At 37.2% G+C, this 20,577-nt stretch overlaps 1 long non-coding RNA gene across 1 annotated transcript in view; it reads right to left on the reverse strand.

Annotated features, from left to right (window-relative positions):
* Positions 1–814: 814 nt before the first annotated feature.
* The window catches only part of LOC141350249 (uncharacterized), a 144,732-nt gene continuing 124,969 nt past the window's right edge, over positions 815–20,577 (reverse strand). Inside the window, exons 4-5 of the long non-coding RNA XR_012358298.1 lie at positions 1,532–1,615; positions 815–1,442 (exon numbers count right to left, since the gene is read on the reverse strand). This is a non-coding gene — a long non-coding RNA (uncharacterized lncRNA). The remainder of the gene's footprint in view (positions 1,443–1,531; positions 1,616–20,577) is intronic.

Genomic DNA, 20,577 nt, shown 5'->3' on the forward strand with positions numbered 1-20,577 from the left:
ATACAACGACCCTGTATTTTAACTCTTTTATAGAGATATGATAGAAGCAGCAAATAACAACTTAAAATGTTTTTCACACTAACACACTAAAAAAATGTCAATTTTCGCTTCCTATGTGCTTTCTTGTAAAGTCCTGGTGATAATCTGGCCAACATCTTTAAATTGATTCGCCTTCTCAGTTTTGTGCTTGTGTGTGTGCATTAAAGAGAAAGTGACACAGAGACACACCATGACTAAATGACAGCAGCTTGTTCCATACAGCAGAGGTCTCATCAGACACTGTGGCCTGTATTTCTCACTATAATGAACCATCATTACAGACAGACAGAGAGAAGTGAGAGAAGAAGTCAACTGTAGTGGAGAGAAATAAGTGCAAGCCTAATTATGATAATGAGAGCAGGACAGCAGGGAAAAGGTAGATATTAATGAGAGCTCATTATCACAGCTGAGTGGGTCTGTATACCAGACTGCCAAACATCAAGCATATCTCTCTCTCTCTCTCTCTCTCTCTCTCCTATGTCAGAATCACAGTGCATTTTTTGCTATTAATCTGAAAGCAGTCACTCAATTTCTGCTTTTGTCATGCTCTCCATCCTTATTTTCTCTCGATCATCTATGTCATTTTCTCTTTCTTGGCATGCTTATGTAATTACTACCATGTGTCCGTGTAATCTCTGGTAAACCTAGTAAAAAAGCAGTTTATATTTTATGTTCTTCCAAATAATTTCCATATTTCATTCTAAAAAAATCTTCTTTTTAATGAGCTCACAGACATTTCACCTTACTGTATACACTAAAAAACTGTGATTGCGGCTCACCGGCGAAGAATGTGGATCTTTATTCCCTCAAACAAGCATCTCATTCATTACAACATGGAAACAGGAAAGGTTGCAATTTATTCCATGTGCCTTTGTTCTGCAAAAAATGAATCATAATGGGAACAGCCTCAGAGGACAACACTCCCACCACATACAGTACACATAATATGAAAATACATAGAGGCCTGGCACCTAAACAGTTCGGGATGGGCTTTGCACTGCTTTTTTCCAGGTGTTTTGTGCGTATCGGTGTAATGTCAGGACAGAGTCAAAACAGAACATATCCAAAACATTTCTGAAGACGCGAGAGACGGAGAAAGAGAGAGATCCGGCCCATAAGCACCTCAGTAGTTCTGGAGAACATCCAGGGGCAGAAAGCCTCACGGGGTACATGGTCTCCTCACCGTCTTGGAATGCTTACAGCCCATGAGGAGAGGGGGGTCATGCCTGTGCTACATTTAAATCCAAGGCCTCATTTTGGATGGAAGCCACCCGAGCGTGTGCAATCACCCGACCTGCACTCGCCGCAGTGGTCTGCACGGGCTCTTACTTTCAGCTAATTAACAGGACCGCTGCTTTCTATCAGAGTTGCTTTTTCAGCACCCTTTCTATCCCATGAATTTTCTGAAAACACAAACAGGCAGAACTTTAGGTAATGAGGAAAAGGGCAGGGCTTTGTTGATCATAGGGGGTGGCATGAATTATATTATAACCTTAAATCCTTTTGTTTGGCTTTATGACTATTCTGTGATAGTCACTGATCTATTCCCTGAGCCTGGAATTTAATAACTCAGCCTCTGTGGACAAGATGAATCACAGTGTTAGGAAAAGGATTAAAGGCTCCAAAGTTTTCCTTCCTTCTTTGCTCAGAGGTATAAAAGTCCTTCAGAACAGCTGATCAACTGCATGCTGATGCTTTTTGAGAAGATTTGGACACTATAGTATCATTTAGCAGAGGTCTTCAACCTTTTTCAGTTCAAGGACCCCTTAGTGGATAGAGAGGAGGACCAAGGACCCACCAGTACATGTATCAAATTAAAACTGGACTTACATTTTTTGTGATGGTTACATTCATTACAAATATATAAAATCATCTTTTTGTATACATAGATACATACTGTTAACATACTTTAATATTTTCATTTAAAATACAGTACATTTTAAATGACTACATTTTAGGGAACCTTTATTTTAGTAACGTTTTTTATTATATATGGGCAGTGGCGGCTCGTGACTGCTCATCCGAGGTGCGCTAATTCAAAATAAGTGTGTCGTGTGTTTCTTGTGTTTTCAAAATATGTGTTTGTTCTGTCATGTGAACCATGTGCATCACGTATTTTGTCAAAATAAGTGCCTGCTGCACACGCATCAAAACCGTTTATGATAAAAGAGACGCCCACGTTCACAAAACACATGCAAGACACTCCTTTAACATTAAACTTACACATTTACACATGAGATTATACGAGTATCTGGCAAACGCCAGCGTCTCTTTTATCATAAACCTTTTAGACGCATCTGCATCAGGCCTTTATTTTGACAAGACAAGTGATGCACACAGGATCTCTCGATCCGCAGAATACATATTTTGAAATTACGAACCACAGACATGACGGGCTACATACATGTTGTGACGAACTTCGCATCGAGCACCCACGAAAAAAGAAGTCACCAGTTGCCACTGTATATGGAAACCTCCATTTCAATCAAGTTTTTTATTATTTGTGTTATTAGCCTATGATACCACGGGTCTGTTGAATGCTGCATTCTGATTGGCTGAGAAATGTTCTATGGGTGTTGATTATTTTTCTGTAAACCGCACACCTAACTTGTCAAATGTCTTAAAAATAGACACCAGAGCAATGTTTGTGGTAACCGTGGTATAAGCGGAATAATTGACTCTGGTCCTTTGAATTATTCGAAAATAATGCACACATGCGGTGTAACGGCACTCCGTTTTGTGTCGTGCCACATTACCACCTTGGTGTGCATTATTTTCTTATAATTCAATGGCCCGTCGTCAATTATTCCTTACTTACTGAATTTTTGTTTAATGCCTTATTTCACCCCCCCCCCAAAAAAATTGAATTCAAATAATATTTGGAGGACCCCAGTAATACCACCACAATCCCCTGTTGAAGACCCATGATTTAGAGTACACTACTAAAAATAAAGTTGTTAATATTATTTAACTTAAACAAATATATTCCCACAATTCAAATAATAAGGTTTTTATCACAAAAATAATCCCCGACAGTGTTCACTTAAAGGGCTTATTTCACAATATAACAACCTGTACATTATCCCGCTTAATACGCGGCTATTTACTAGGGGTGTGCATTGGCACTGCCCTCACAATTCAATTCAATTACGATTCACCAGGTAACGATTCAATTCAATTCGATTCTATGATGCATTGCGATGCATCAGAATTCTACTGTACCAAACAAGGCAAAATTTTAATCAGTCAAGTACAACTATTCTCAACGATACCGAAGCTTAGCAGCTTTAAGACAATGACAATTATATACCTGAGATGAGAATTTACACACAGCGCAAGTCTTGTCTAGTTTCCCATTAACTTCGTAGAATCCGAAATGTGCCCATATGTCCACTTTCTGTGGAAAAGTGTGCGTTTTTATTTACCCGTCTATCATGGTCATCTCTCTCAGCCATCTTGATTGTTGTTGTTATGCCCCCGGAAGTAATTACAACTTCACAACTTTATTGTCCACTCGAAACCAGAAAATAAACAGTGATATAATCGATTATGGCACTTTGCTGCATCGATGCTGAATCGTGCATGCGCGCATTGCGATGCATTGCTGAATCGATTATTGTTGACACCCCTACTATTTACCCCATAAGAAAGGTAATTAAATATTGATTTGAAATATTTTATTGGCTAATTTTTAACAAACGCAGTCCTTTTGTGAGGAAAACCTATTTACTTTCGGTTTTAAGACGTTCAAATGTCACAAACACGCAATTTGGTTTAATAATTTGTAAATATATGTCATAAATGTTATTAAAATACATATTATAAAACAGGCAGTTCTGGTTCTTCATTCTGATTGGTTGAAACACGTTCTAAGCCGTGATAAAATACATCGGTAACCTCATGGTTCAGACCACATTACATAAGTATCACTGCGCCACTGTTGCTGCGTACTGATTTATGAAAATAAACACCACAGTCTTTAATCATATTTTTAATTTGTTTACAATTGCACAATTAATGGCGATATCCAGATAAATGTCAATAAATATTGTTGAGTCATCTCGTCGATAAAGAGAAAATGTTGTCTGAGGAGTTTCTAACTCAAGTTCATACGTCCGCTATTATCCACTGGGTGGCGATCTTACCCAACTTAAGCACTGACGCATTCACTCAACAACAAAAACACAGCGTTGAAGTTTTGATGGCTCTGCATCTGATCTCTTACAAAAGTTCTTTACAAAAAATGGAATTATCTCCGCTTTTAGCTAAAAAATTTGAGAGGTGATAAGAGAACAAATGAAGGTAGGATGAAACTTTTTTTGTTTGTTTTTGTTTGAAAGCGGATGGTCTGATCTTTCATTTGACATTTTATGTTTATTTAAAGAAGATCATTTTTCTGCAAGGCATTAAACTAAAACTGGGTGGCAACTTAAAAAAAAAAAACTGACGGGGAAAGAGTTCAGCATGCTTCCAAGCATATTTGATCATCACTTCAACAGTTGCACAATATAAATGTTAATGTATAAATTAGATGAATGTTGATATATAAAATAAACACCACCGTCTTAAATCATATTTTCATTGTGTCTTTGCTGCATCTCTGTTGGTTGGGAACTGCGCTCTGTTTCAGCCACACTTGATTCTGAGGAACTACTTTGTTTGGCGGAAGAGTAATATTTGTAATATAATTACAACTTATTTGTGTTTTATTTTATAAAATCCCACTAACGTTATGCATACAAAGTAACCGTTTTATAAACGCAATAAACCCCGCGAAGCAGTGCACAGCTAAGGGGATGTGCAATAGGGGAGAGCGGGGGCGAAAATACAATTTTTCAGAAAAACATAATTTTTAAAAGATAATGTTATAGACAGAGATATGTTTTTGCTGTGGTCAACAACTCACAAGTGTGGTCAATCAATACCAGGTGGAATTTTGTAAAAACGTAAAACGACAGTATAATTTCACTTTAAAAAAGAGGAGTGAATTGTTACTTTTGACCCTGACTGCAGGGACGAAAGTAACACATATGTGGGTAAAAAGTAACACAACAAAACAAGATAGATTTTTGTGTTACACTTGTTTTTAGTAAATATACATGACTATGACCTCGTTAATATGTAAACGCAAACATATTTTGTAAAAAATAATGAAATTAGATTTTCATTTTAAATTTCAGTGTTATCAAATGTTTCAAAAGCAACAGTACAAACTTAAATAGTTGAGAATAAAAAAAATTTTCAACAGTTTGAACATTATGAAAATTAAATTAAATCAAATTAGAATAATATCAGTTTTCAACATATACAACACTATTAGCAGCAGGACAAAAGTAACAAGTGTTTTTAGTAACATTTAAACCCGATTTACTTTTATTTTAAAAAAACTCAGAGAGGTCAAACTTCAGGATGTGTTAGGTCACTAAATAACCTGTAGATTGATCAGTACTTTAACACATGAAACCAGAAACACAACGCGTTATAAGAACAAAATGACTGCTTTAGGAATTTACTGTACTTATCATGGTTGAAAACACCTTTCTGGATCTATACGCGCAAAACGGTGAGTAAATAATGCGGTATGTGTCAGCTTTGTCAGGGGTTGTGTGCCTAAGATGCTGTCATAAGCCTCTTTCACACAGTAATTCTGGTAAATTACCATGAATTTACCAGAATGAATTTACCAGTAAATACAAAAATGTGCTGTTCACACACGCAGTGGCGTTACGTTATTTTACCAGTAAGACATCATTCACACATCAGTATCAAAATACCGGTAAATTCGTTGAGAAAGCGGAAGTACCTGTAGCACGCGGCGAGCTCAGTGTTGTATTTGTAAACAATCCACATCGTTCATATCCACAGTCCGTATTTTGTTGTTTTCACGTCTGTGGTAAACAGTCGCGAAGTTGCTCATGACCAAACAACATTGAATGAGACGACGTCAAACCGAAAATGCGTTTTTAACAACAGTACTGTTTGCACTTTAGGCTTCACAGAGGGCGTGCTAAGGACGTCGGCAATTCGGCGGTAAGCTGTTTTAAACAACTTTGGTGAAGAAATGTGGACGTAAACTTCAGGTGTGCTCAACTTTCAAGCAGCATGTGTGTGGAAACGTCAGTAAACAGTGCGGGGGTAAACGTGTCATCTGTATTAAAACGCTATGATTGGCCCGAAGCTGTCAGCACGGTCTGACGTCGTCCGTTCTAAATGCCGGTAATCCTATAATTTTCGTTCACACACAGCGCTTACCGGTAAATTACTGGTAATCTTACAACCTGTCTTACTGGTAAATTGGGAGCACTGATTTACCGGAAAGGTTCTGTTCACACATAATCTGTTAACTGCAATTTACCAGTAAATTACCAGTAAAGACTGTATGTGTGAAAGGGACTATAGTTTGGGAAGCAAATGTTATCAGGGCTCGAAGAAAATCACTTTGTTACTTTCGTCCCGCGTTACTTTTGCCCCGGTTCTCCCCTACTATTACCACAAATCACCACAAAGAGGTGTGCAGCTACATGCCAGCTTTTTACAAAAAAAAAAATATATAAAGTTACCATACAAAAATTGTTGTGATTGAACAAAACAATGGAAATAAGCACCAATTATTTGTGTATAGCCAGCCAATCAGATTATAACTCGCATTTGGTAGATAAGGCTTCACTTTAGATTAAGTTCAATATAGCCAGATCATTTAATCTCTCCCCACTCTTCTGCATTTGGCAGCACTTCACAGTAACAGTTAGTCTCAAACCAACAGTTGTACTATCTTTCTCTCTCCGTTATTCTTTCCCTTTCTTTCTCCCACAGGTTTAAGTAGAGTATCACAGCATGGGGGAGGTGCAATGTTATTCTTCTTTGTTGTGGGATCTGTAGACAAGAATACGAAACTGAGCAACGGCACTGAGCATCTCATGTGCGCTGATCAGAGGACCGACGCTGAAATACTTAAGCTTCATTCTCAACATTTTGACTGCAATGACAAATGCATGAATATATAAACACACACACACACAAGAGAGATTTACTGCAATCCCGTCCTCTGTGTCATACGCACCATGCTGTGAAGTGCTGTTCACCCACCACATTTCTACCTTATTTGTATGAACTAGTTGATGTCCCATGACTTCAAAAGTTAGGGCATTTTTAGGAAATTGTGCTGTGCACTTTGAGATAAGATCTTGCCAGTCAACATCCGGCACTTGTAATTGTTTGCCACCCGTGGCAACAGAGGTCTGAGTCCCATGCAATGCTGCATTCCCTTGATATGTGACCATTCTTTCATTAGATTAGGACTTTGTGGGTGGCCTACAGTGGCTAAAGGTCTGAGTCTGGTCAGTTGTCTGAGAAATCTCATGGGCTATTCCTTTCACACATACAATTTTAAGCTCCAGGGAATGCTGCAATGAAACATACCCGCCATTAAATAGCTCCCACCCAGTACAGTTAGTGAGCTAAAGCTAAATTAAATCTTCTGCGTTACATACTACCATGCAACCACTATTGACAAATAACATCTAAAACATGAAAAATGATACAAAAATCAACCTGATGAAGGTATCTCAGGGGACCGTATGTAAAGCAAACATTTAATTCAGATGTGCACGGACGAAGGAGGCATTTTAGAGCTTTCAGACACAGCCGTCTAGTCATAGTAATAGCAGTGCTCAATCTTGTTATATCCGATATCTTTGGTAATAGCTACAATTTTAAAGATGTGTAAGTTTCTGTTTTACTGGCTTTAACTTTGCAGGTCTGCTTTGCTTCCAGCTCTCACTAGTAGCATGGAGACACTGCTGCTTATGATTCAAAATTCTCTTCAAGTATCTTTCCCTGGATCCCCAATGATCCCTGCTGCAAAGATTATCTTAAACTTTCATGTTTGTCCATGCTTATGCTAGTTAGTCCTAATTTGGTGCTTGTGGATCAGCACAGCCAACTTAACTGATGAATCTTGCATGCATGGTCTTTGGTAAAGCAGGTTGACCCAGAAAGACTTTCTGCTTAAGCTGGAGCGTGCCTGGTGGGGGCACCAGCACACCAGCATCTTATGAGACCTGCATTCAAAACACCATATTTTCAAATTTTCAAAACAACAAATATATTCCCACATTATTTTCATTAAAATACAACTACAAGAAATAATACGCACAATAGTGTTCCTGTAGCTTGAGCACTACATTAGCAGCATTAAAGGTCATTGGTTCGATCCCAGGGAACACAAAATATATAGCTTGTAATTCACTGTAAGTTGCTTTGGTTAAATGCATAAATCTGTAAGATGACTACAAATACCTCTTGCTGTTAATTACAGTCAAATACAGTAAACATATATTTATAGTTTAAATCCTGGCCCATTTTATTTGGTTGGCTGAATGTTTTCCGTTTATTAGGGAAAGAGGATGGGCAGGAACATCTTTAAAACTAAGTGATGTGGGCCAGACAAACAGTCCATCTACTGTCAGTCACATGCCGTTAAAACCAAAATACAGTATGTGTCAATCATTTTTATTCTGTCATACATGCATCTACATTTTCATCTAGTTTCCATGAAAATGATTTGCTTGTCATTTATTAAAGTGCCTTGTTGTTTCTTTTGCAGATAGATAATCATTCCGACATGAAGATTCAAGCAGTGAGTTTGTCTGTTGTGCAGTACAACATTAGTGAAAAACAACTCTTAATACGGTATGTTGTGGTTTTATGGGCTAATGTCATGATGTCAGGGTCAGGGTGAGCTCCTCTGGGTCAAAGTTTAATTTATACCCAAATCCTTTTTTGGACATAAACACCTCTGGACATGAAAGCGAGGGTAAATGGGAACTGGCAGATTTATACCTCACAAAATTTCTCTTGAGACCCTTTACAAATAAAATTGTTGCTGCATTATCAGCTGTATGGACTTGCTACCCAGTCTCACAAAATTACGTACCTATAGGCACATCATTTTTTATTCTTTTTCATGATACTGTCACGAATTTCCAAGTTTTTTCATGATCGTATCACAAATTTCTGTTTACGTATTATTGTCACGTATTGGTTACTCAACTGCTTTTTCCTATTTTCAAACCATTTTCGCTTCGGTTTAGGGTTAGATTTGGTGTTTGCGTTAGGATGTTGCTTTAAGTATTGGTTTATAAAAAATTAAGACTTTTTTTCAAAATTTTAAACCATTGTCGCCTAGCGTTAGGGTTAGAGTTGGGTTTGGGTAAGGATGTCATTTTATGTAAATCTGACCCTAAACCGAAGCGAAAATGGTAAGAAAATAGGAAAAACAGTTGAGTAACCAATACGTGACAATGACACATAAACAGAAATTCGTGATACGATCACGAAAAATGGGGAAATTCGTGACAGTATCACAAAAAATATCTAAAAATTACGTGCCTAATAGGTACGTAATTTTGTCACAAAAAGACTGCAAACAAAACAGGTTTGGAATAAAAGTGAGTAAAATATAAAAATATTTTAAAGCATGTCTGGAAAATAATTATTTATAGATATGACCAACTGTTGTAGTCTAGAAACCACTCTACTTTATATTTTCCATTTATTGTCTTTCTAATCAGACATCTTTGTAAAAACCTCACCATGCACCCTTGCAGGAGGGTTGGAGTCACAGGACTGTGTGTATGTGCGTGCATGCGCGTGTGTGTTTGCCTGATCCTAACAGGATTATTAGTTTAAATTGGTTCCAGTTGAAAGAGATTAGAAACACAATTATTTAGGAGCAGAGGAGAGTCTCTCTCTAGATGTCTTTCCCTCATCTCAATCACTATCATCACCACAACCACTGAGAGCTCTCTAAAAAAGGCTGGGTAATTTTAACCCAATATTGGGTCAAAAAGGGACAAGCCCAGCTGTTGGGTTAAATTAACCCAGAAAAAGGTTTATATTTGACCCAACAATGGGTCTTTTTTATCCAACGCTGGATTGAAAATAACCCAGCATTTTTAGAGCGTATGTATGTTTGCATATGTATCTAGGCTTTATCCTGTCAGTAGCTAAGTTTCCATCCACTTGTCAATCGAATTATCTGAAGTTCGGTAAAAAAACTCATGCAAATAAAGCTGGTGAAAGTGTGTTTCCATCCAACGGCTTTAAAGCGAATAAAAACCTGTGCGTAATGACGTCACATGCTGGTTTGCGATCAAATTGGTATATTGAATATTTGAAGGTGTTTCCATTCATTTTCGTACTGAATCGCACCACATTTAAGCAAACATTTGCGAACAAAGTTTTGCTAGACAAAATAGATGGCGCAATTTTACAAGTTATAATATATTAGTGCTTATGTGCCAGCTGAGCTGATAGCGACATATCAAACTATAATAAGAAGAAAATGACGCTATCAACAAATTGCTATGATGATGCAGATGCACGTAAATGCCCAACGAACGGAGGCATTAACGTGAAATGATAGTCCAGATCAATGCTTAACGCGTTCCTCAAAGTAAATGAGAATGATAACATGATCTTACATGAGCTGTTAATATTGGAAGCCAAGAAATCTACGAGGGGTCTTTGGCCGAGGATCTGATCCATCTCATCAAGGTCGAATTTACTTTTATTTTCCCTCCGGCACCGCTGCGAGATACTCTCTTTTTTGAAACATGTATCGCTGTTTGAGTGCCTTCCATTTACACCAGAGGACGTCCCACGTCTTGTCATAACCATTGTTGGACATTTTCTTCGCGAGTTCCTGATAAATTATGGCATTTCTTAGATTTTTGCTAAAATAGCCGTTATATTTCTTTGGTAAATTAAATTTAAAATGTATCTCATCTCGTCGTTTGTCCACTTACATCTGACACAGAAGGTGTGTTACAACATTTAATGTGTTGTCTCTGTACTAACACACCTTCTGTGTTATTATTCATTGTGCCGCCTACCACGGTCCTGCGACGTTAGATCAGAAATGTCTTGTCTGCAAGTGTTCATTTATCACAAAATAGAGTACCACGAGTAACCAACTTATTTAAATTTCAGTAATTATAACTGCGTTACTTGATTTACAAAAAAAATACTTTGTTACATGTTCATTACCGCTAAAAGTAGTGGAATTACAGTAACGGAATTACTTTGTAACCCGTTACTCCCATCACTGTTTTTACCACAACTTGTGTTGGCCCTTTCATTTATTTTAACATTAAATAATCACTTAAATGGCATGACACACACAATGTGTAAAAAATTAACACATTATTTTTTGCAGTGCATCACCAGAGCGGTGGCGGGTTGCAACCATAAAATGACCTAAACCACATTGTAGGTGTGAGCAAAAATGTGCCGTTTTTGGGTGTGTCCTTTAAAATTCAAATGATCTGATCTCTGCACTACATGGCAGTGCCGTGGTTGGATAGTGCAGATTAAGGGGATTAAGTATTATTATAAATGTACAGTATAATTATAAATAAGACCCCCTTCTGACATCACAGGGGAGAATGAACAAAATGCAGAGAATGGTTTACCAAAACTAAGTTACTGAGTTGATCTTTATCACATTTTCTAGGATGATAGAAGCACTGGAGACCCAATTAAAGCACTTAAACATGGAAAAAGTCACTTTTTCATGATATGTCCCTTTATAAATACACATTCAGTTTTGGTACTGAAGAAGAAAACAGCAATGCTTTGCTAAAATGCTTTTAGACTTGGGAACTGGCAGGCTAAGTCAACAGACATTACCTTAATATCTCCATCTCTCCCATTTTATACAATACCTTATATACAGTACCTTATATGGGCCAATGCTGGGAAACTCTGAAACTGAAAACTAAACACTACTCTTCATTTGAAGCAGTTACACCCATTCAAAGTGCATTGAGACATGTGACCCTGTCTGTGATATCATAATGTAATTATGAGATTAGGAGCATCAAAGTGGATTTTATTTGAATTTCAATTTTGACATCACATTACTGAGTCAATATTAACAATATCAACAAGGTTATATTTTTACAGAATTGTCTTTACATCATGTAGGAAACAGTAAATCACAAACCAAATGGTTTTCACAGGCAGGGTCTAGGTCATAAGTTACTAACAAAAAAGTATCTGACTACACTAAAGGCAATATTGTTTTAGTTCAGGTTTAGTTCACTTTTTAGTTCATTTAGTTCACAGCAGCAGCATTTAGGCCTAACTAAATATTTACACAGTGCACAGAATGAAGTATGAACCTAGTGATGGCCCAAAGGAGATAATGGTTGAGTAGGAGTACGAAGAGTGGAGATAAAGTGAAACAGATTCAGAGATCCAACTCAGGCATAATTCACAGAGAGCTTTTAACATGCTTCACTCCTTCATCCATGATCACAGAGTTTTGTTTCTGTCCAAACCTGGCACATTCATCACCATTCACCACTTTGAGTTTTACATCCCTCTCCGGACCACATCTACCAAGCCGTGTATGTGTGTGTACGTGTGTGTATACATGCACTGGCTGGTTGATTTGAGGTGTTAGGAAAGGAAGGCAGCTGCTCTGGCAGAAGTAGGTGAAGAGATTGCCAAGAAGAGAAATAGATGGAGCGATAGAGAGATAAACAGCCTTTCTGTGTAAGAATGTGTTGTAGTAAGATTGGTTTTCATTGCTCAGAAGGCATTTGGATGAACTGACGCAAATCCTTTTTTAATAATATATGAAAGCATGCATAGACATGCTCTTGAAGCTCAACAGGTAGAGCACGCTGCAACACCAAGGTTGAAGTTTGATTCTTGGAAAACACAAATATTATACACAAGTCATGCGCCTACTACAAGACTAAATTTGTACGCTTTGTATTTTGTGATATCACAGAAATTGTGCAGGAAATAACAGCAGAATCAAACACTGATGATAAAAACAGCAAACACACAGCATACAGGTTAAAAATACTATTGCAATGAAAACTTCACTGTATTGCATACAGTTTATCCATGGCAAGAGATATTTTCCATTTTTAACATATAAAAAAAGTAAAATGGTAAGTAAAGTAAAACCATGCAAAAGGGGTGGGGATATGTGCCCACTGTTCCCATTGTAAAGACGCCTCTGGCTGTAATATTATTTAGTAATAATATCCAGATGTGCATTTATTCACTGTGTAAAACTGAAGCTTTAACTTTCAATGTCTTTGCATATATATACTCTCTAACTAATCATTTAAATACTACAAAAACAGCAAAAAAACTATATTGCCAAATAGATGTGTCCACACATATTCTTCCTCTGGTGAAAAAAACTCAGCTTGCCTTGCTGCTCTGAGGATCAGGTGGGAAAAATTCTCTAAAAGTTATCTTTTCAGTTTACCAGATGTAGAAAAATTACATTGATGACGAAATATAATCCTAAATACGGGTAATAATTACTTTAACCTGTTAACAACATGTGGGAAGTCAAACTTTTAGGATCTGATCCCACTATTAAACAATGGAATTTACTTTACTATCACCTATAGACAGTTTCAGCAGAAACAACATAAACAAACAGCTTTCATGGTCAACACAGAACTTCCGGTAAACTCTGCTAAGAATAAATAACAACAAAGTCCTTTTAAAGTCGTTTATTTATATAACAAGCAAAATAAACAACACATAGGAAACCAACATTCCCACATAGGAAACCAAAACATTTGTTATTTTTGACGAGGTATTTGTTCAAGGGTTTTAGTTTAGCAACTAGTCAGACTATTAAACAAACAGCAACCGCAAGTAAAGTTCCAACTACACGTGTAATCGCCTCACCGCAAGTGCGTCCCATGAAACCGTCTATAAGGTAGATGCTATGTGAGTACAAATATGTGAATTAGGATTTACCCATAAACTGAAAACAAAAAAATAAAGAAGAAACTAAACTATGCTAAATGCTATGTTATGATTTTAATTGAAGTGAAAAAATGCAACTCGAAGAAATTTTATTCAAAACTGTTTGTACATGCAGTTGTTATTCTTTGAAAATAAAGCGTAGATAGGCGCAAAGGCTTATGGGTATTCGATGTGACTTCTGTACTGATAATTTTAAGATTATTGCACTTAAAGGATAATTCCGGTATTTAACAGTTTGAGTCTCATTTCTGGTTTGTTTTGGATGAACTACAGTGATGGACACAGAAATTTTGACAATGGGTCGTGTCTTGACTTTTCGACTCATTTAGAAGCGTCTCTTGACTGCTTCAGAATGGAAGTCAATGACCATGCACAAACATGTCATTAAAACAACACTTAACGTTCATTTTCAAAACTGTACTACTCACTGAGTGGTTCGTGGTGTTCGTTGAAGATTAAAACAAATATATTGGCACAATGTATGATTTCAATCCGTGTTATTTGCTATAGTGGAACTATTTTTTCAGATACCTCACAACCGCGTATATACTTCCACTCTAAATTTGAGTCTGAAGCATGAATGAACGTAGTCCAACAAACTGTAATAAAACGGTAGCATACTTTCAAAATCAAGTTTATTTATAACACTTACACCATCCAATAGGTTTTTTTTTCATCAGCAGAACAATAAAGAAGATATTTTGCAGAAACCCCAGTGCTCCATCATGCAAGTCAACAGATCCGCACGCTTTAAGAGCTAAAGCATATATATCCAATACAACAGTAATCCCCCATAACTCCGTGTGACATATTGACGTCTTGTGAAGCAAATCAATCAGTTTTTGCAAGAAACCGAACGTTATTTACAACACTATTAGCGTGAAAGCAGGAAGCGCGCTTTCCGTTCGAGGAGATCTCTTCCACTGGTGTCGTTTGGTGGCTGTTGGCTATGGATGTTGGTCTCTCTGCGCCACCTATATAGCGGGAGCAAGAAGCGCACTTCCTGCTTGGCAAAAGCTCGGCATTAACGCTGTAAAATATTTATATATATATATTCAAATCTCAAAACTGAAAATCGAATGTCAACCCACGGAACGAATATTTGAATATTCTGGTCCAGCCCTACAAATATGGGAAAAATTTCTTCTGAGAGAAACCGAGCGAAAAAACTACAACCACATGTAAATAGACCTTTTTCTGTTTCCCGGTCGGCGGAGTGATATATCAGCGAGCAATGAGTCTTCCAAGAGAAGTCAATGGAATTTTACGAAATGCCAAATAAAACACGACAGAAACTGTATTTCGCTACACAACTTGTTTTTAATCATCAACAAACACCACAAACCACTCGGTGAGTAGCACAGTTTTGAAAATGAACGTTAAGTGTTGTTTTAATGACATGTTTGTGCATGGCCATTGACTTCCATTCTGAAGCAGTCAAGAGACGCTTCTAAACGAGTCAAAAACTCAAGACACGACCCATTGTCAAAAGTTCTGTGTCCATCACTGTAGTTCATCCAAAACAAACCAGAAATGAGACTCAAAGTGTTAAATACCGGAATTATCCTTAAAAAAAATTAATTTAGGGTTAAAACAAAACAAAAACAAATAAGACAAGCAAACATACATAGCCTACAGTATTCACTGCCCATGCAAATCCAATCTGATATCTTCTGTGTATTTGTGAATGTATGTGTGAAAAATGAATAAGAGTTATTTCGAGTAATGCATACAGGTTTAGCAATGGAAAATTTAATCAGTAGTGATAAACAATTAAATTCATTAAGTTCAAAGAAAGGGAGGGGGTTTGAAGAAGAAAAAAAAACACTGCAACTTTAACAGTGAATGTTTGGTTTGTAAAACAGGGTGTTGAAAAGGTCATGGGTTTAAATCTAAAGGAATGCACGTTGATAAACAATATCCAGCTTTAAAGGTTTGGATAAAAGTGTCTGCATATGTAATAAAACTGTTAGAATAAAATGTTCTTATATGATGGACTTTATGATCTCTTTGAATTTCCTACTCTATCTAACCTCGGGAGTTCATATTGGATTTGTAATCTGAGAATGTTTCAAGAGAAGAAACAACCTTTCATTCCCTTTTGGACTCAAGTCAACTTTACAATCTTGAAATTTAAAACCTATGGATTAAACATTCACTTTCTGTCTTTAACAGACGGTGAATACTTGAACTAGATGTAATTAAAACACACACCTGTTTCAGTAAAAGAGAGAAAAGTGTTTACTTGCTACCCATTCTCATCAAATGCGTATAAATAGCAGCACACTGTTTAAAAAGTCATGTAATATATACGCAATTTTGCATGCATATGATTGGACAGTCCTTGCCGTTCACTTAATACCACGCATCTTTTCGTGTCATTTTATGTATTTCTCAACTTTTTCTTTATTTTTAAGCCATGCTCGCTTGGAGTTAGATTTGGAGATTGGGTTAGGATGTCTGCAATGTAACAAAAGTTCTTCCAACCCCAATTCCAAGCAAAATAAGTAAAAACATAGAAACCAATACATAAAATGACACAAAAAGATGCATGGTATTAAGTGAAAATTTAAATTGGACTTGACGTATATATTGCACGACTTTTCAATGGCATGCTCTTTATACAAAATTCATGAGAATGGGTTTGTACTTGTTAGGTTTGGGAATCTAACAAAAATGTGTGTATCAGATTTTGCCTACTGTATATTTTGGAGACCAAATGTCTCTGCAAGGATAGTAACATCTAAAATCTAATACATCAAATGTGTCTTTCATATGCTGCCATTGTCGATACAGACAACATAGTAGCTAATTATTAAAAGTCCTCACCATGCATGGGCAAAAAATAGGTTTGTGAGTTGAGACAAAGTCCCTTAGGGAAGTCACCCCATTCGACGTCCACATATGGCCATGTTTGCAATGCATCAAAGCAGTTTGATGTTACTATAGCCTTCATAAATCATATTCTAAAATCACATTTAAACAACACATTTACAACCAACAATTAAACCTGACATCAACAGTAACATATTTTTGATTCCTTAAAGCGGAATTGAACCCTAGACATTTTAGCCTGTTATCATGTGTAATTTATGTCCATTTTGCATTTTACCTGAGGAAAAAAAGAAATTTGCAATTACTAGATTGATATTGTGTTGAAGCAGAATTTTCATAACGATCTTTGATGGACTCAATTAACCAGAATGCACTGCGCAAAACTGAGTCATTAGCTCCACCCACTAACCACTGATCGATGCAGCCTTCATGCTTGTTCCCCTTGGTGTGGCGCCGCGGGAGCCGACGGCTGGGTGACGTCAGGGTTCCGCGAGAGTGATTTAAAAGCAAACTCCTCTGTATTATTTCGCGAATCGCTTTCGCGGTACCTTGACGCCATCCGGCTGTCTATTCCTGCGGCTCAACCTGCTCTCAAATCAACTCAAGTCAACTTGAAGTTAGCCGTCAGACGAACCTAACCAAAGAGTAACTCCGCTTTTACTGTCTCCGAAGGGAGAAATCACCAAAACCCTCAATAAAAGATAACTAGAACCTGTGCAGTATGTAGATCTAAGGACAACAAATTCAGGCCATCGGGAGTTTTTATTGTTTACATCAACGAGATCCTCAGTTGACACACCACTAACAGATTACTCGGAAATTTTATATATGCAGCCAGCACTTTCGTCAGGAAGATTTTTCAGCCAAGTTTTTCTGCGGACTCGGGTAATGTAAAATGGTAAAAATATCGAAAACATAATTTGGCTTAGTTGTTGCTTGTTTTGTCTAAGTACGGTAAACGAAAGATATTATCATGTTGTTGTTGTTGTTGTTATGAACACGAGCAAAGCACGCTAACATTAGCTCATCCTTTGCAGCTGTCAATCAAAGAATGATATCATCTACGGTCAATCATATCGCCTCAAGACCCGTCCCCATTTAGAACGTTAAGAATTATGCAGTCGTGCATTTTTCTTCCGGTGATTTGACGACCCGATGATACATCAGTCTGTATTGATTGATGATTGTTTTTTTTTAACTGGACTTCCGTTGCCAGAGCAGCCATATAATCATAGTACGGTAGGCTAATAAAAGTCCTGTTATATCTATTATCTTTAGTTGAGATTTATGAGCTTTCTGCAGATTCTTAAGTGTACTGGACAGCTATAAAACAGTGTTGATCCATCTAAATAACAATAAACTGTCTACAATATGTATTTTGATTTTATTCTTAATAAATTGAATACTGTTTTTTTTTTAGGTTAGTTGTGGGTGGCCCCAATCTTTAATTAGATTCCCATCAATCCCGTGGTGATAAGATTCCCTGCGGTGATAAAGATCGCTTCTCATTTGGAGGGCTACATTGTATGCTAACGTTCTCCCTTAACAATTAAAAAGCTTTAAAATGCATCAAACACTGTGGGTCCATTGGTAATGTCCAATTAGTTTGAAGCTCCACTGTTTGTATTAGCTAGTTACCTTGCTACGAGTCATAATAAAATAGCACGGCTATTTATTTACAAAGACTTTGTTATAATGCACCGTCAAGCAAATCAAGCAGTATATCTCAATCCATGATCTTTGTGCGCTTAATTTAATTTAACAGCTCAATTTGCATATTAATTTAATAAGGAGCTACACAGGTGCCCCCTCTCTGCCCTCCCAGTCAAGCTGTTTGAAGGAGGGTGCGAAACAGCTTTGCACTTCATGTTTTGCCTTTGCAATCACCACGGGTGTGACAGAACCAATCAGAAGACCGAATTTAACAAACCGGTGCAAGGATGGGTGTGTGTTCGTGTGTGTTGGGGGTTTATAATAGGCACTGCTGGGGATGAAAGCACCCCACCAGTTGGTCACATGATAACCACTGTTACCTCTCCAGGGGGTTCTATTTCTGGAGCAACTCCCTTGATGAGTAAATAACAATAATTTCACATTTTTCTTCCTAATTTCGGTCAGCCAAAATTTTCATCTGTATGCAAATGAAAGTGTGAAAATAGCTTTGTAGGTTTCAGACGTGTGTGCGTGTTGGTGAACGTGTGCGTGTGCGAGATAGAGGAAGAAAGAGGATATCTTCCATAAGTATTCTGCACGGCGCTCGGGTGCAGATTGCTGTGGGATTCAGGTTTGACAGGCTGGCTCACATCAAATGCTGCTAGATAATGTTGTTTAAAGAGAGAATCAGCCGACACTCATCGGCAGCAGCCGCAAAGGAGAAGCAGCTCATTAAAGTGACTGGCACGTCTGCGTGTCCTTACGCAGCTAGAGGAGCGTGTTACACGAGAGCTCCGATCTCTCTCTGTGATTAAAAGGAAGAGAGCTGAGATTCTCGCTCTTGCTTGGCAGGGCCATAGAGGAGAACGTGAGCTAACGCTGAGGAAATGCACTCGTAAAGACAGCTGCTTAACACGCGATGCAAATCCTATTGTCTTGCCAATAGAATTACAAATCACTTTTTAATTTGTGAGTAATGAGCTGATGACAGATTTATCTACTTGACTCGCAGTTATAGGATGCACAGATCCATTACAAAACCATCACTAACAGTATCAAAACGTATTACTCTGGAGTTTTTGATTCTGAAAAGTCCATCACAGCGCAGCTCAAATAATTTTGTGCCATGACTGATAAACACTATATTTGACTATTTGCTACATAATTGCACATTTTCAATATTAAACAACTATTGCATGTTTGTTTTTTAAGGAACACTCCACTTTTTTGAAAATATGCTCATTTTCTAGCTCCCCTAGAGTTAAACATTTGATTTTTACCTTTTTGGAATCCATTCAGCAGATTTCCGGATCTGGCGGTACCACTTTTAGCATAGCTTAGCATAATTCATTGAATCTGATTAGACCATTAGCATCGCACTAAAAAATAACCAAAGAGTTTTGATATTTTTCCTATTTAAAACTTGATTCTTCTATAGTTACATATTGTACTAAGACCGACGGAAAATTAAAAGTTTCTATTTTCTAGGCAGATATGGCTATGAACTATACTCTCATTCTGGCGTAATAATCTGTAACATGGCTGCAGCAGGCGTAGTGATATTACGCACTGCCCGAAAATAGTCCCACTTTTAATGGCAGGGGACTATTTTCTGTCGGTCTTAGTACACGATGTAACTACAGAAGAGTCACATTTTAAATAGGAAAAATATCAAAACACTTTGGTTATTTATGAGCGCAATGCTAATGGTCTAATCAGATTCAATGGATTGTGCTAAGCTATGCTAAAAGTGGTAGCGCCAGACCTGGATATCAGCTGAATGGATTCCAAAACGATAAAAATCAATTGTTTAACTCTAGGGGAGCTGGAAAATTGGCATATTTTAAAAAAAAGTGGAGTGTCCCTTTAATTCCTATACACAGTCAGAAAGAAAGATTTAAAACTGTACCTTTTTTGTCGCTGAGGTGGTACCCTAAAGTTCTGTTTTGTAACTTTACAGGTATACAGGTTTACAATTAACTATTTTTTACCCCTAAAATTTAACTGGTACAAAATTTTCCTTAAGGTACACAAAAGGTCTTTAGGGTATAACATTGTACCCCAAAATGTACAACTTTTCAATCTGTTGGATAACCATAATTAACAGTACAAAAATGAACATTTAAGGGTACCACCTCCGCAACAGAAAAGGTACGTTATATGTTTTTTTTGTGTGTGTAGTTGTGTATTTAGTCATGTTTGTGTTAATAGTCATTAATAATTGTATATAGTAAAATTTCT

This window comes from Misgurnus anguillicaudatus, chromosome 17 (genome assembly GCF_027580225.2).
Source record: "Misgurnus anguillicaudatus chromosome 17, ASM2758022v2, whole genome shotgun sequence".
NCBI classification, from domain to species: Eukaryota; Metazoa; Chordata; class Actinopteri; order Cypriniformes; family Cobitidae; genus Misgurnus; species Misgurnus anguillicaudatus.